This window comes from Nanorana parkeri, unplaced genomic scaffold (assembly GCF_000935625.1).
Source record: "Nanorana parkeri isolate BGI_ZX_2015 unplaced genomic scaffold, ASM93562v1 scaffold2340, whole genome shotgun sequence".
NCBI classification, from domain to species: Eukaryota; Metazoa; Chordata; class Amphibia; order Anura; family Dicroglossidae; genus Nanorana; species Nanorana parkeri.
In genome coordinates this window covers 15,593-30,844 of record NW_017308608.1, presented here as the reverse complement: position 1 = coordinate 30,844, position 15,252 = coordinate 15,593, and the positions used below count along the sequence as shown (strand labels likewise).

Genomic DNA, 15,252 nt, shown 5'->3' with positions numbered 1-15,252 from the left:
TTGTGTGTGTCAGGTTCCTATAAGGTGTCAGGATGTCTCTGTCTATTTCTCCATGGAGGAGTGGGAGTATCTAGAAGGACCCCGGCATCTCTACAAGGACGTGGTGATGGAGAATGCCCCGCCCCTCACATCACCGGGTAAGAGGAGAGAGCAGTACGGAGGCTCCGCCTACATCCCCCATCATCTGATACACACATAGAAACAATGTATTCAATCAGTGTGTGTGTCTCCTACAGATGGATCCAGTAAGAGGAACCCACCAGAGAGATGTCCCCGTCCTCTGTATTCCCGGGACTCCACACAGGAAGATCTCACCGTCCCCCACCATGGTCAGGTAGGTGGGACTCGGCATCCAGAACTCAAGTATGACTCTGAACTATAACATAACATTCTTCTATATAATCTCTCATTTACCACTGTATTCTATCCTTCGGGGTTCAGGCCGTAGAAATGAAAGACATCAAAGTTGAGGTTAAAGAGGAGGAAGAAGAGACGTTGGTGAGTGAAGCTCAAGAGTCAGATGAGGAGGTCGAGATGATTCTGAAAGATGAACAGGAGGAATCTTCTCTACATATCGACACAAGTGAGTAATGAAAACTAAATGTAGAGACGCTTCACGTTTTCTTTTACTTAAACGGGTTTCAAAAAAACATTTGTCCATCAAGTTCACCAGAAAAAAATAAGAAAGTGTCCGTTGATACAGACTAAGGCCGGAGGAAAAACCCCACAGGAAATTAGATGGGATGTTCTCCAAGGATACAAAGTCTGTATTGACCTTGTTCAAGAAAAGGAATTGAATATCCTTCAATAAGAGAGAGATTGAGAAAACCACTGACAGTGATAACATCAAAGATGGACTTACTCCACCACCTAATGTCCCCAACCAATGAGGAGGAGATACTGTACACCATATGAAGGTCCATCTCCATTCCCCAATATAATGTCATGTGACCAGCAAATGAGGAGGAGATACTGTACACCTTATGAAGGTCCATCTCCATTCCCCAATATAATGTCATGTGACCAGCAAATGAGGAGGAGATACTGTACACCTTATGAAGGTCCATCTCCATTCCCCAATATAATGTCATGTGACCAGCAAATGAGGAGGAGATACTGTACACCTTATGAAGGTCCATCTCCATTCCCCAATATAATGTCATGTGACCAGCAAATGAGGAGGAGATACTGTACACCTTATGAAGGTCCATCTCCATTCCCCAATATAATGTCATGTGACCAGCAAATGAGGAGGAGATACTGTACACCTTATGAAGGTCCATCTCCATTCCCCAATATAATGTCATGTGACCAGCAAATGAGGAGGAGATACTGTACACCTTATGAAGGTCCATCTCCATTCCCCAATATAATGTCATGTGACCAGCAAATGAGGAGGAGATACTGTACACCTTATGAAGGTCCATCTCCATTCCCCAATATAATGTCATGTGACCAGCAAATGAGGAGGAGATACTGTACACCTTATGAAGGTCCATCTCCATTCCCCAATATAATGTCATGTGACCAGCAAATGAGGAGGAGATACTGTACACCTTATGAAGGTCCATCTCCATTCCCCAATATAATGTCATGTGACCAGCAAATGAGGAGGAGATACTGTACACCTTATGAAGGTCCATCTCCATTCCCCAATATAATGTCATGTGACCAGCAAATGAGGAGGAGATACTGTACACCTTATGAAGGTCCATCTCCATTCCCCAATATAATGTCATGTGACCAGCAAATGAGGAGGAGATACTGTACACCTTATGAAGGTCCATCTCCATTCCCCAATATAATGTCATGTGACCAGCAAATGAGGAGGAGATACTGTACACCTTATGAAGGTCCATCTCCATTCCCCAATATAATGTCATGTGACCAGCAAATGAGGAGGAGATACTGTACACCTTATGAAGGTCCATCTCCATTCCCCAATATAATGTCATGTGACCAGCAAATGAGGAGGAGATACTGTACACCTTATGAAGGTCCATCTCCATTCCCCAATATAATGTCATGTGACCAGCAAATGAGGAGGAGATACTGTACACCATATGAAGGTCCGTCTCTGTATGTCCTATCCATGTCTAGTTTGTATTCACGGTTCTGTGTTCTGGTTCCACCCGAATCCAAACCAAAGTCCCGAGAAACTGTTGAGTGTTGGATCTCCACATATGACTTCTCAGTGCAAAGCATGAAGTAGAATTCTAATATCTCTCTAAAAATTGTTTTCCAACAGATGGACACTATGTCTGGAATACCTCTGAGGGACATCTTTCTTTATCTTCAGTTGGCAATGCAGAAAATGATATCGTACAACATTCTCCAGGAGTGAATCCCATTACTCATAATAGACATCCCAGACCTTCCCGTTCACAGAGATCAATGGATCCCTCTAATTCCAAGGAACCTTCTTTACGCCATGAAGGAGATCACACAGGAGAGGGTTCATCGAAACGTTCAGTGGTTAGAAAATCTCTAACTGCAAACAGGGCACCTCTCAAACAGCCGAGACATCACACACGTGAGCATCCTTTTTCATGTTCTGAGTGCGGGAAAAGTTTCATTGTGAAAAAAAGCCTTCTTCTACACCAGAAGAGTCACACGGCGGATAATCTTTTCACCTGTTCCGAGTGTGGGCAAAGTTTTCCTGAGAAAAGAGCACTTCTTACACATAAGAAAAGTCACAAATGCAAGTATCGATATTCGTGTTCAGAGTGCGGGAAGCGTTTTGTTCAGAAGGGACACTTTCTTATGCACCACAGAACGCACACTGGTGAGCGTCCATTCTCATGTTCAGAGTGTGGGAAAAGTTTCATCCAGAAAGTAGGCCTTCTTAGACACCAGAGAATTCACACAGGCGAGCGCCCCTATACGTGTTCAGAGTGCGGAAAACGTTTCACTGACAAGGGAAACCTTCAAAAACACCAGAGAATCCACACAGGCGAGCGTCCATTTTCATGTTCTGAGTGTGGGCAAAGTTTCGTTAGCAAAGGAAACCTTGATAGACACCAGAGAAGCCACACCGACGAGCGCCCTTTTCCATGTTTAGATTGCGGGAAATCTTTCTTTGAAAAAAAGGACCTTGTTCGACACCAGAGAATCCACACGGGCGAGCGTCCTTATTTGTGTTCAGAGTGCGGGAAACGTTTCAGTAAGAAGGAAAGCCTTGTCAGCCACCAGAAAAATCACACTTGAAAGGGCGCTTTCAGGTTCAGAGTGTGGGAAAAGTTTTACACATGAAGGATTTCTAAAAAGACATTGGCGTGCACTCAGCTGCTGATTTTTGTAGACGTAGGGTGGCATTTAACCAGTGGAACTGTCCAGTCCATAGACCAAGAAGATAAATTTGATTTTGAAGTGGTATAATAGAGACATTCCATTCACAATATCTGATGGAATCGGTAGGGAACCTAGATCAGAGAGGGGCGTCGGCATGACCTGTATGCAGTGAGGGCAGCTGAATGGCTTTCAGGTTCCAGTCAGCTGCCCTCCCTGCAAACAGGTCACTCCGATACTCATCCCTTATCCAGGCTTCAAAGTGCATATCTTCCCGATTCCAATACATATGGTTGCTCCGGCCCTGGAGAAGGAGGTGTTCAATTCCGAAATGCATTAGTTGTATTTTTGAAATTCAGATGCAGTCATTGAAATTGAAATAATTGAAACAAACCCTCAAGCAAGATGGCCATTTGGTTTTAGGTGCGCCTAGCCACCCATCTAGGATTTGATCTTCTCATGAGCGATCCCACCATCGTGACCAAGAGGCAGCAGACTAGGACCTTATCCAGGCCCACACACACTGTTCTTACCTCCTCCAAGGAGAACACACCAAATATTTTTGGATCTACAGCACAAATTCTTATTTCTTTTGGTCCACCACATACCCATCAATTATCTGCCTTCATGGCCGATACTGAGAAGGAAACATTGGAGTGATTGGACAACATGGATGCCGATCTGGCAGTACTTATACCATCGTATGATCCTGTCCAGTGGAGGGATGTACGAAGTGGTCCTCTAATGAAGGCAAATTGGGGTGGAAAAAGGGAAGATGCAAACCACGGCTGGCCTGAAGTCCCATCATGGACTTGTGGTGAACGCTGGTGAAGCTCAGGAACATTAGAGCTCAGCAATGGAGGACATCATGGACTAGTGGTGAACGTTGGCAAAGCTGAGGAACCCCAGAGCCCGGCAATGGAGGACATAATGGACTAGTGGTGAATGTTGGTGAAGCTGAGGAACCCTAGAGCCCGGCAATGGAGGACATCATGGACTTGTGGTGAAGCTGAGGAACCCTAGAGCCCGGCAATGGAGGACATCATGGGCTTGTGGTGAACGTTGGTGAAGCGGAGGAACCCTAGAGCCCGGCAATGGAGGACATCATGGACTTTTGGTGAAGCTGAGGAACCCTAGAGCCCGGCAATGGAGGACATCATGGACTTGTGGTGAAGCTGAGGAACCCTAGAGCTCAGCAATGGAGGACATCATGGACTTGTGGTGAACGTTGGTTAAGCTGAGGAACCCTAGAGCCCGGCAATGGAGGACATCATAAACTTGTGGTGCACGTTGTTTGAAGCTGAGGAACCTCCTTGAAATGGAGGAGATCATGGAAACATGGATTAGGAATTGGCAGTGACAACAAGCGTTGCTTGATGGTGATGGTGGATGATGGCTCATGTAACCCAGGACTGGAATGGGAGCTCAGCACAACATTCAATGTCCTTGTGTGGACTAAGGATGACCAATGGGCCGGTGGTACTTGTAATGGTCTTAAGTCATGTTATATAATTTTATTGTCGAAGCTGGTGAAGAACAATGTAACCAGTTTTCAAACAATACTTTATATGAGCCCTTGTGGAGCATTCTTTATGTCAGGGGCAGGAAATACTTGGGTCTGCATTGTGACAAACTTATTGACCAGGTGGGCCTGTGATAGGACTGTTTTTGGGGTCATAAACCATCATTTGGCTATTCACAATGGAAACAGCCATGGGAGGACTCTCATCGAAAGGAACCTGTTTAGTCAACTGCCACCAGATAGAGGAGGAGGATGTACATAAGTGATGACCTTCAAGTGATGTGACATCAAAAGTACCCTCAGATCACCCAGGCGGTCATCCCTCCCGATAGTGGCCGGCAGTAACATGTATATAACGTGTAGGTTGGGTCAGAACCTGAGGGCCAAGATGGAAGGAAGCATGGAAGACACGCGGGAGCATAGACAGAATGTACATATAAGCTGACTTCCTGGAGTTTCTGTATCTTTACCAAAATTGTGAAAAGGACTTATTATAAAATTTTGTATATACTCTGCTGGATGCGTCTTCTGTTTCTGGGATCTAATAAATTCTACGCATTCCCGGACATGTAGGAGTAGAGAGAGCGGTCAGAGAATGTAGTGTGGATGGTGGAGGAGAGCTGTCAGAGAATGTAGTGTGGATGGTGGGAGGAGAGCTGTCAGAGAATGTAGTGTGGTATCATGCAGGGCTTCATAAACAGTGCTTTAGTCTGGGTAGATCAGTAAGTTATGCAGGGACAGGCTGAGGTCAGGGCAGGCAGCAGATAAGAGAGTAAGGCCCCTTTCACACGGGTGATCAGGAGGGGATCTGTGGTTGGATCCCCTCCAGATCAGAGCGGTATGGGTCTGATGTCGCCATTGTGACCTCCGTGTCCATCCATCAGGAACAAATCTAAAATGACTTCGCCCCATGTTGGTCTATGGGGAATAAGATGTAAACGGACATGTTCTGTTTATATCAGAATTCACCCCGATCCGGTATAATGATGTCCTGTGAAACTAAACTCTGATCCATTTGTTTTGCTGCACCTGGCCGGAGTCAGGGGTAACGGGATGTCCATCCGTTTAGACCCGTCTCCCATACGATAGCAGTTTTTACCCACCCATGTGAAAGGGGCCCAGGGACAGACTGAGGTCAGGGCAAGTAGCAGATAGAAGCATTCCAGGGACAGACTGAGGACAGGGGAAACCATTCCAGGGACAGGCTGGTGTCAGCGCAGGGAGCAGACAAGAGAGTATGCCAGGGACAGGCTGAGTTCAGGGCAGGTAGCAGATGAGAGTAATGCAGGGACAGGCTGAGGTCAGGGCAGGTAGCAGACTAGAGAGTAATCCAGGGACAGGCAGCAGACTAGAGAATAATCCAGGGCAGGCAAAAGACTAGAGAGTATTCCAGGGACAGGCTGAGGTCAGGGCAGGCAGCAGACTAGAGAGTAATCCAGAGGCAGGTTGAGATCAGGGCAGGCAGCAGACTAGAGAATAATCCAGGGACAGGCTTAGATCAGGGCAGGCAGCAGACTAGAGAGTAATCCCGGGACAGGCTGAGATCAAGGCAGGCAGCAGACTAGAGAGTAATACCGGGACAGGCTGAGATCAAGGCAGGCAGCAGATGAGAGTATTCCCAGGGCAAGCAGCATTGACCTGGATCGGTGTACTGTACTGGATTATCAGGAACCTTCCTATTATAGTTCAGAGAATGATCCAACCTGCAATAGAATGGAGGACACTCGGAGGGGAAATGGGGGCAACTGACAGGAAGTTCACACCAGAAACAGCCAAGGACGCTTCCTCCTCCACTTAGAATGCATAAGTACGTTGTAGCTGGGCTGAGGTGTTCTCAGAATACAAAAAGTTCCCGGTAGACGTCCCCACGGGTCATCAGAAGGGATCAAACATAACATATTATTTTTTATTTTCCCTCTGCCGCTATAAAATTGAAGAACGCACCAAGACACGGATGTCAAAATATCGAAAAAACACAAACGTAACATTCTCCACAAGGAGACAATCTCACTTATTGTCAGCGGAACACAAAGACAGGAAGTAAAGGATGTGCACACAGGAAGTGATGTAAAGCATCGACCGGAAGTGATGTAGATGTATAAACAGGAAGTTCCGGGTGAGAGGTGAGGTGGGAGGAAGTAGAGAGCAGACATTGGTAGCACAGGCAACAGAGGAGGTAAGAAGATAGAAGAATACCTGATCAATAAGAATGGACAGAGACCAAAGTCACGTGACTGAGAGGATATTGGACCTCACCCTGGAGATCATCTACCTGCTGACCGGAGAGGTGAGGAGGATTCTGGGAGGTCACATGACATCACTCTGATCTCTATTCATAACACACAGACCTGACCGGAGAGGTGAGGAGGATTCTGGGAGGTCTGTAGTGATAATTGTTATGTTCTCTCTTCACACAGGATTATAAAGTGACGAAAACGTCTGGTGAACCAATAACACCCAACGAGTGTCTTCAAAGGACATCACCCATCACAGAGCCTCCACCTCACCGCCTGACAACAGAGGTAAACAGAGCCAAGAAGATTCTAGAAGTCACCATGAAGATGATGGAGCTGCTGACAGGAGAGGTGAGCGGTGCCGGGAATTCTGGGACATGACCCAGGAACAGACAAGGGGTGTGTCTGGGTGGTGACGGGAGAGGTGAGCGGTGCCGGGAATTCTGGGACATGATCCAGGGACAGACAAGGGGCGTGTCTGGGTGGTGACTGTATCATTGTGTGTGTCAGGTTCCTATAAGGTGTCAGGATGTCTCTGTCTATTTCTCCATGGAGGAGTGGGAGTATCTAGAAGGACACCGGGATCTCTACAAGGACGTGGTGATGGAGAATGCCCCGCCCCTCACATCACCGGGTAAGAGGAGAGAGCAGTACGGAGGCTCCGCCTACATCCCCCATCATCTGATACACACATAGAAACAATGTATTCAGTCAGTGTGTGTGTTCCCTACAGATGGATCCAGTAAGAGGAACCCACCAGAGAGATGTCCCCGTCCTCTGTATTCCCGGGACTCCACCCAGGAGGATCTCACCATCCCCCACCATGATCAGGTAGGTGGGACTGAGCTTGTAGACCTAAAACAAATTTAGGAAAGTATGAAAATCACATTAGTCTTTTTGTTTAGGGTGAAGAATTAAAAGACATCAAAGTTGAGGTTACAGATGAAGGAGAAACAAGGGTGAGGGGAGATCAGCAGCCTAAGGAGGAGGATAGTCCTCTTTATTCTCAGGACTCCACATCAGAACATCACAACTATTCCCACCATGATCAGGTAGATGGGTCTGAGCAATACACCTCAACACATTTTTAAGCTATAAGAGATGACATTCTACTATATCATCTTTTACAGGCAGTTACTTTTTTCCAGATGTTATATCTTATCACCTTTGCGGTTTAGGTGGAAGAACTGAAAGACATCAAAGTTGAAGCAAAAGAGGAAGAAGAAGAAACGAGTTTGAGGGAAACTCAGCAGTCTCTGGAGGAGGGTGAGATGATTTGGAGATGTAATCATGAGCAGTTCACAAGAGGATATACTGTCCACCATATGAAGGTCCATCTCCATTCCTCACTATAACGTCATGTGACCAACAAATGGGGAGGAGATACTGTACACCATATGAAGGTCCATCTCCATTCCCCAATATAACGTCATGTGACCAACAAATGAGGAGGAGATACTGTACACCATATGAAGGTCCATCTCCATTCCCCAATATAACGTCATGTGACCAACAAATGAGGAGGAGATACTGTACACCATATGAAGGTCCATCTCCATTCCCCAATATAACGTCATGTGACCAACAAATGAGGAGGAGATACTGTACACCATATGAAGGTCCATCTCCATTCCCTAATATAACGTCATGTGACCAACAAATGAGGAGGAGATACTGTACACCATATGAAGGTCCATCTCCATTCCCCAATATAACGTCATGTGACCAACAAATGAGGAGGAGATACTGTACACCATATGAAGGTCCATCTCCATTCCTCAATATAACGTCATGTGACCAACAAATGAGGAGGAGATACTGTACACCATATAAAGGTCCATCTCCATTCCTCAATATAACGTCATGTCCCCAACAAATGAGGAGGAGATACTGTACACCATATGAAGGTCCATCTCCATTCCTCAATATGACGTCATGTCCCCGGTGTGATTTGGGTGTATGGGGTCCTTCATCTTGCTATGATTGTCCTCAGTTTTATTCCAGAGTTCTAAGAAACTGTTGAGAGCTCTACCACCATATATGACTCATGAGGGCAAAGATTGAAAAATATTGATAACATGTATTTCAAAATTATTTTCCAACAGATGGACGCCACGTCCGGAATACTTCTGAGGAACAGCGACGCTTACCTCCAGATTGTAATGACCTCACACAACATTCTCCGGGAGTGAATCCTATTACTCATAATAGACATCACAGACCTTCCCATTCAGAGACATCGATGGATCCGTCTAATCCTGAGGAATCTTCTGACCAATCACATACCAGGACTCTAAGATCCCACAACACAAATACATCAACAGATCCATCCAATCCTGAGGAATCCTCCACAAGCCACGAAGGAGATCACACAGGAGAGAGTTCATTGTCATGTTCAGTGTGCGGGAAATCTTTCCCCGAGAACAAGGACCTTCTAACACACCAGACAAGTCACACGGGCGTGCGTCTTTTTTCATGTTCAGTGTGCGGGAAATCTTATGTTCGGAAAGAAAAGCTTGTTATACACCAGAGATGCCACACCGGCGAGCGTCCCTTTTCGTGTTCAGAGTGTGGGAAATGTTTTGCAGAGAAAGGGACACTGCATAGGCACCAGAGAATTCACACAGGCGAGCGTCCCTATTCATGTTCAGTGTGCGAGAAAGGTTTCATTATGAAAGAAGTCCTTCTGAAACACCAGAGAAGTCACACTGGTGAGCGCCCTTTTTCATGTTCAGAGTGCGGGAAAAGTTTCAAAGAGAAGAGGACGCTTGTTATACACCAGGTAATTCACACAGGCGAGCGCCCTTTCTCATGTTTAGTGTGCGGGAAGTGTTTTGGTCATAAAGTAAGCCTCTTTCGACACCAGAAAATTCACACAGGTGAACGTCCCTATTCTTGTCCTAAGTGTGAAAAATGTTTTATTCGGAAAGAGGATCTTCTGAAACACCAGAGAATTCACACAGGTGAGCGTCCTTTTTCATGTTTAGAGTGCGGGAAAAGTTTTACTAAGAAAAGAACACTTATTATACACCAGAGAACTCACACAGGTGAGCGCCCCTATTCATGCACAGAGTGCGGCAAATGTTTTGCTGAGAAAAGGATACTTAATATTCATCAGCGAAGTCACACAGGCGAGCGTCCCTATTCATGTTCAGAGTGCGGGAAAAGTTTTGCAGAGAAAAGAAACCTGCTTACGCATCAGTTAATTCACACATGCGAGCGTCCTTATTCATGTCCGGAGTGCGGGAAAGGTTTCAATCAGAAACAAACGCTCCTCACCCACCAGCGAATTCACGCAAGTGATCGCCCTTTCTCATGTTCAGAATGCGGGAAAGATTTCAGTCAGAAAGGGAACCTTCTTTCACACCAGAGAATCCACACAGGCGAGCGTCCTTTCTCATGTCCAGAGTGCGATAAAAGTTTCAGTCGCAAGGCAAGCCTCCTTAGACACCAGAGAGTTCACACGGGCGAGCGTCCATTTTCATGTTCAGAGTGCGGGAAATTTTTCAGCGACAGAGGAAGCCTTCTAGAACACCAGAGAATTCACACGGGCGAGCGCCCTTATTCGTGTTCAGAGTGCGGGAAAGGTTTTATCTACAGGAAAAAACTTTTAAGACACCAGAAAATTCACACCAGCTAACACCCTTTCTCATGTACAGACTGTGGGAAACGTTTCACGGAGAATAGAAGTCGGGTTGTCTGACGCCAGAAAAGTCTCGTTCTTCATCTGCAGGGTTTCTACAAGGCACCGATATGGCGTCGTTTTAGTTCTTTATAGATTGTAATTTGAGGTCTGCTAAGTAAATGTAGGAGGAGTTTAGAGTGTAAACGTATATGGAATGAGCAGCAGCCCAAATAAGGAAAAACATGCAACGCGTTTCGGGACAACTCTCGCTTCATCATTGCTCCAAACAATAATGTGGGGGCTTTAAAAAAACAAAACTTAAAGGACTTCTCAGTGAAGAGATTCCTTTGGTTCAGTCCTGATGAAGCAGGAGTATTGTGGCCCACGAAACGCGTTGGAAGTTTGACCTTTTAAATGCTTTTTGGACTTTCACCCATTTTGTCTGGTGACCATTTAAGATATGTCTACACATCATTTGTCTGGCAGCTTATAAGTAAATCATTCATGTCTAGTCCGATCCCTACAGCTTATCCTTCTCATCCTCTGTCTATTATTATTATTAATGTTTATGTACTCATAAATAAAGAGTACCTGTGCTGTATGTATATGGATGTGTGGTGAGGAAACAGCCGAGTTCTCAGGGGTATATCTGATTCCTGATGATGCTGATTGGAGGATTCCAGCTTTGAAGGAACAATTTGTTTGGTTCTCCAGGATAAATGTGAAGGATCTTCGGAGTATACAGACTCCGAGACCGCCCAATTCTTCTCTGGGGGTCATTTTGCTCTACATGGTTGTCCATGGAATTAGATGTCCATAAATTTGGAAGTAGGATCTTGATGGACAGATTCCTGGAGGAGCCGAACAAAAGACGGACACGTGTGTAGACAAGCCTCGGGTGCGCATGATAAAGTTTGTATAGCGAGCAGCCCCCGATGATGGGAATGGGGCAACAAACATCCAAATGATATACATATCTCAGAGGTCTAACCAAGAGTGGAAATTATTCTACATGAGAAGTCATCACTGGACAAAGTGGAAATGCATAGGTGACGGAAGAGATCGAGGAGGTAGAAGAGATCTAGCAGATATAGAGCTATGAGATAGAGGAGATGGATAGAAGAGATCTAGGAGAGACAAACATCTACCAGATAGAGGAGACAGAAGAGATAGAGGAGGTAGAAGATATCTAGCAGATAGAGGTAAGAGAAGGGATCTAGCAGATGGAGTTCTATGAGATAGAGGAGATGGATAGAAGAGATCAAGGAGATACAAACATCTACAAGATAGAGGAGGTAGAAGATATCTAGGAGATAGAAGAGATCTACAAGATAGTGAAGATAGAAGAGTTCGAAGAGATAATGGAGGTAGAAGAGATCTATGAGATAGAAGAGGTCTATGACATAGAAGAGTTCTACGAGATGGAGGGGGTAGAAAAGATCTACAAGATAGAAGAAATCTACGCTATAGAGGAGGTAGAAGAGATCTACGAGATAGAAGAGGTCTACGAGATAGAAGAAGAGATCTATTAAATAGATGAGCTAGAAGAGATCTACGAGATAGAGGAGCTAGAAGAGGTCTACGAGATAGAGGAACTAGAAGAGGTCTATGAGATAGAAGAGATTTACGAGATAGAGGAACTAGAAGAGGTCTACGAGATGGAAAAGATCTACGAGATAGAGGAGCTAGAAGAGATCTACGAGATAAAAGAGATCTACAAGATAGAGGAGCTAGAAGAGATCTACGAGATGGAAGAGATCTACGAGATGGAAGAGATCTATGAGATAGAGGAGCTAGAAGAGATCTACGAGATGGAAGAGATCTACGAGATAGAGGAACTAGAAGAGATCTACGAGATAGAAGAGATCTACGAGATAGAGGAGGTAGAAGAGGTCTACGAGATGGAAGAGATCTACGAGATAGAGGAGCTAGAAGAACTCTACAAGATAGAGGAACTAGAAGAGATCTACAAGATAGAGGAGCTAGAAGAGGTCTACGAGATAGAAGAGATCTACGAGATAGAATAGATCTACGAGATAGAGGAGCTAGAAGAGGTCTACGAGATAGAAGAGATCTACGAGATAGAGGAGCTAGAAGAGGTCTACGAGATGGAAGAGATCTATGAGATAGAGGAGACCTACGAGATAGAGGAGCTAGAAGACATCTACGAGATAGAGGAGTTAGAAGAGGTCTATGAGATGGAAGAGATCTACAACATAGACGAGACCTACGAGATAGAGGAGCTAGAAGAGATCTACGAGATAGAGGAGCTAGAAGAGATCTACGAGATAGACAAGACCTACGAGATAGAGGAGCTAGAAGAGATCTACGAGATAGAGGAGGTAGAAGAGATAGACGAGACCTACGAGATAGAGGAGCTAGAAGAGATCTACGAGATAGAGGAGCTAGAAGAGATCTACGCGATAGACAAGACCTACGAGATAGAGGAGCTCGAAGAGATCTACTGATGGAAGAGATCTACGAGATGGAAGAGATCTATGAGATAGAGGAGCTAGAAGAGATCTACGAGATGGAAGAGATCTACGAGATAGAGGAACTAGAAGAGGTCTACGAGATAGAAGAGATCTACGAGATAGAGGAGGTAGAAGAGGTCTACGAGATGGAAGAGATCTACGAGATAGAGGAGCTAGAAGAACTCTACAAGATAGAGGAACTAGAAGAGATCTACAAGATAGAGGAGCTAGAAGAGGTCTACGAGATAGAAGAGATCTACGAGATAGAATAGATCTACGAGATAGAGGAGCTAGAAGAGGTCTACGAGATAGAAGAGATCTACGAGATAGAGGAGCTAGAAGAGGTCTACGAGATGGAAGAGATCTATGAGATAGAGGAGACCTACGAGATAGAGGAGCTAGAAGACATCTACGAGATAGAGGAGTTAGAAGAGGTCTATGAGATGGAAGAGATCTACAACATAGACGAGACCTACGAGATAGAGGAGCTAGAAGAGATCTACGAGATAGAGGAGCTAGAAGAGATCTACGAGATAGACAAGACCTACGAGATAGAGGAGCTAGAAGAGATCTACGAGATAGAGGAGGTAGAAGAGATAGACGAGACCTACGAGATAGAGGAGCTAGAAGAGATCTACGAGATAGAGGAGCTAGAAGAAATCTACGAGATAGAAGAGATCTACGAGATAGAGGAGGTAGAAGAGAGAGAGGGGGTAGAAGAGATCTGCGAGAGAGAGGAAGTAGAAGAGATCCATGAGACAGAGCGGATGGAAGTGACCTATGAGACAGCTCTATGTACTCCATGGTGTTTTGGATATTTAGCAAAAATATGGTGAACATTTTCAGGCCGTGGTTTGATAGATTTGAGCCTACAGGGGGGACAAATCATAGTAATCTGGCCCTCTAAACACACCGTACTGACTTGGCCCACACTCACCAAGACAACACCATTCCACCAAACTGATAATCCTGGCCAGATATGGCAATATGTGGACAACTAATGGCTGGCTGCTACACATCATTGTACCTAATTTTGCACTACCTTCGAGGTAGTTTTTTGTATGGTGAGGAGGAGGTGATTGTGGACAGAGGAGGTAGAGGAGGAGGAGCTGATTGTGGACAGAGGAGGAGGTGATTGTGGACAGAGGAGGTAGAGGAGGAGGAGGTGATTGTGGACAGAGGAGGAGGAGGAGGTGATTGTGGACAGAGGAGGAGGAGCTGATTGTGGACAGAGGAGGAGGAGGAGCTGATTGTGGACAGAGGAGGAGGTGATTGTGGACAGAGGAGGAGGAGGAGGTGATTGTGGACGGAGGAGGAGGAGGTGATTGTGGACAGAGGAGGAAGAGGTGATTGTGGACAGAGGAGGTGATTGTGGACAGAGGAGGAGGAGGTGATTGTGGACAGAGGAGGTAGAGGAGGTGATTGTGGACAGGGGAGGTAGAGGAGGAGGAGGAGCTGATTGTGGACAGAGGAGGTAGAGGAGGAGGTGATTGTGGACGGAGGAGGAGGAGGTGATTGTGGACAGAGGAGGAAGAGGTGATTGTGGACAGAGGAGGTGATTGTGGACAGAGGAGGAAGAGGTGATTGTGGACAGAGGAGGTGATTGTGGACAGAGGAGGAAGAGGTGATTGTGGACAGAGGAGGTGATTGTGGACAGAGGAGGAAGAGGTGATTGTGGACAGAGGAGGTGATTGTGGACAGAGGAGGAAGAGGTGATTGTGGACAGAGGAGGTGATTGTGGACAGAGGAGGAAGAGGTGATTGTGGACAGAGGAGGTGATTGTGGACAGAGGAGGAAGAGGTGATTGTGGACAGAGGAGGTGATTGTGGACAGAGGAGGAAGAGGTGATTGTGGACAGAGGAGGTGATTGTGGACAGAGGAGGAAGAGGTGATTGTGGACAGAGGAGGTGATTGTGGACAGAGGAGGAAGAGGTGATTGTGGACAGAGGAGGTGATTGTGGACAGAGGAGGAAGAGGTGATTGTGGACAGAGGAGGTGATTGTGGACAGAGGAGGAAGAGGTGATTGTGGACAGAGGAGGTGATTGTGGACAGAGGAGGAAGAGGTGATTGTGGACAGAGGAGGTGATTGTGGACAGAGGAGGTGGAGG

At 45.8% G+C, this 15,252-nt stretch overlaps 1 pseudogene; it reads left to right on the top strand.

Moving 5' to 3' along the window:
• Positions 1-2,599: 2,599 nt before the first annotated feature.
• The window catches only part of LOC108801446, a 27,932-nt pseudogene continuing 15,279 nt past the window's right edge, over positions 2,600-15,252 (top strand).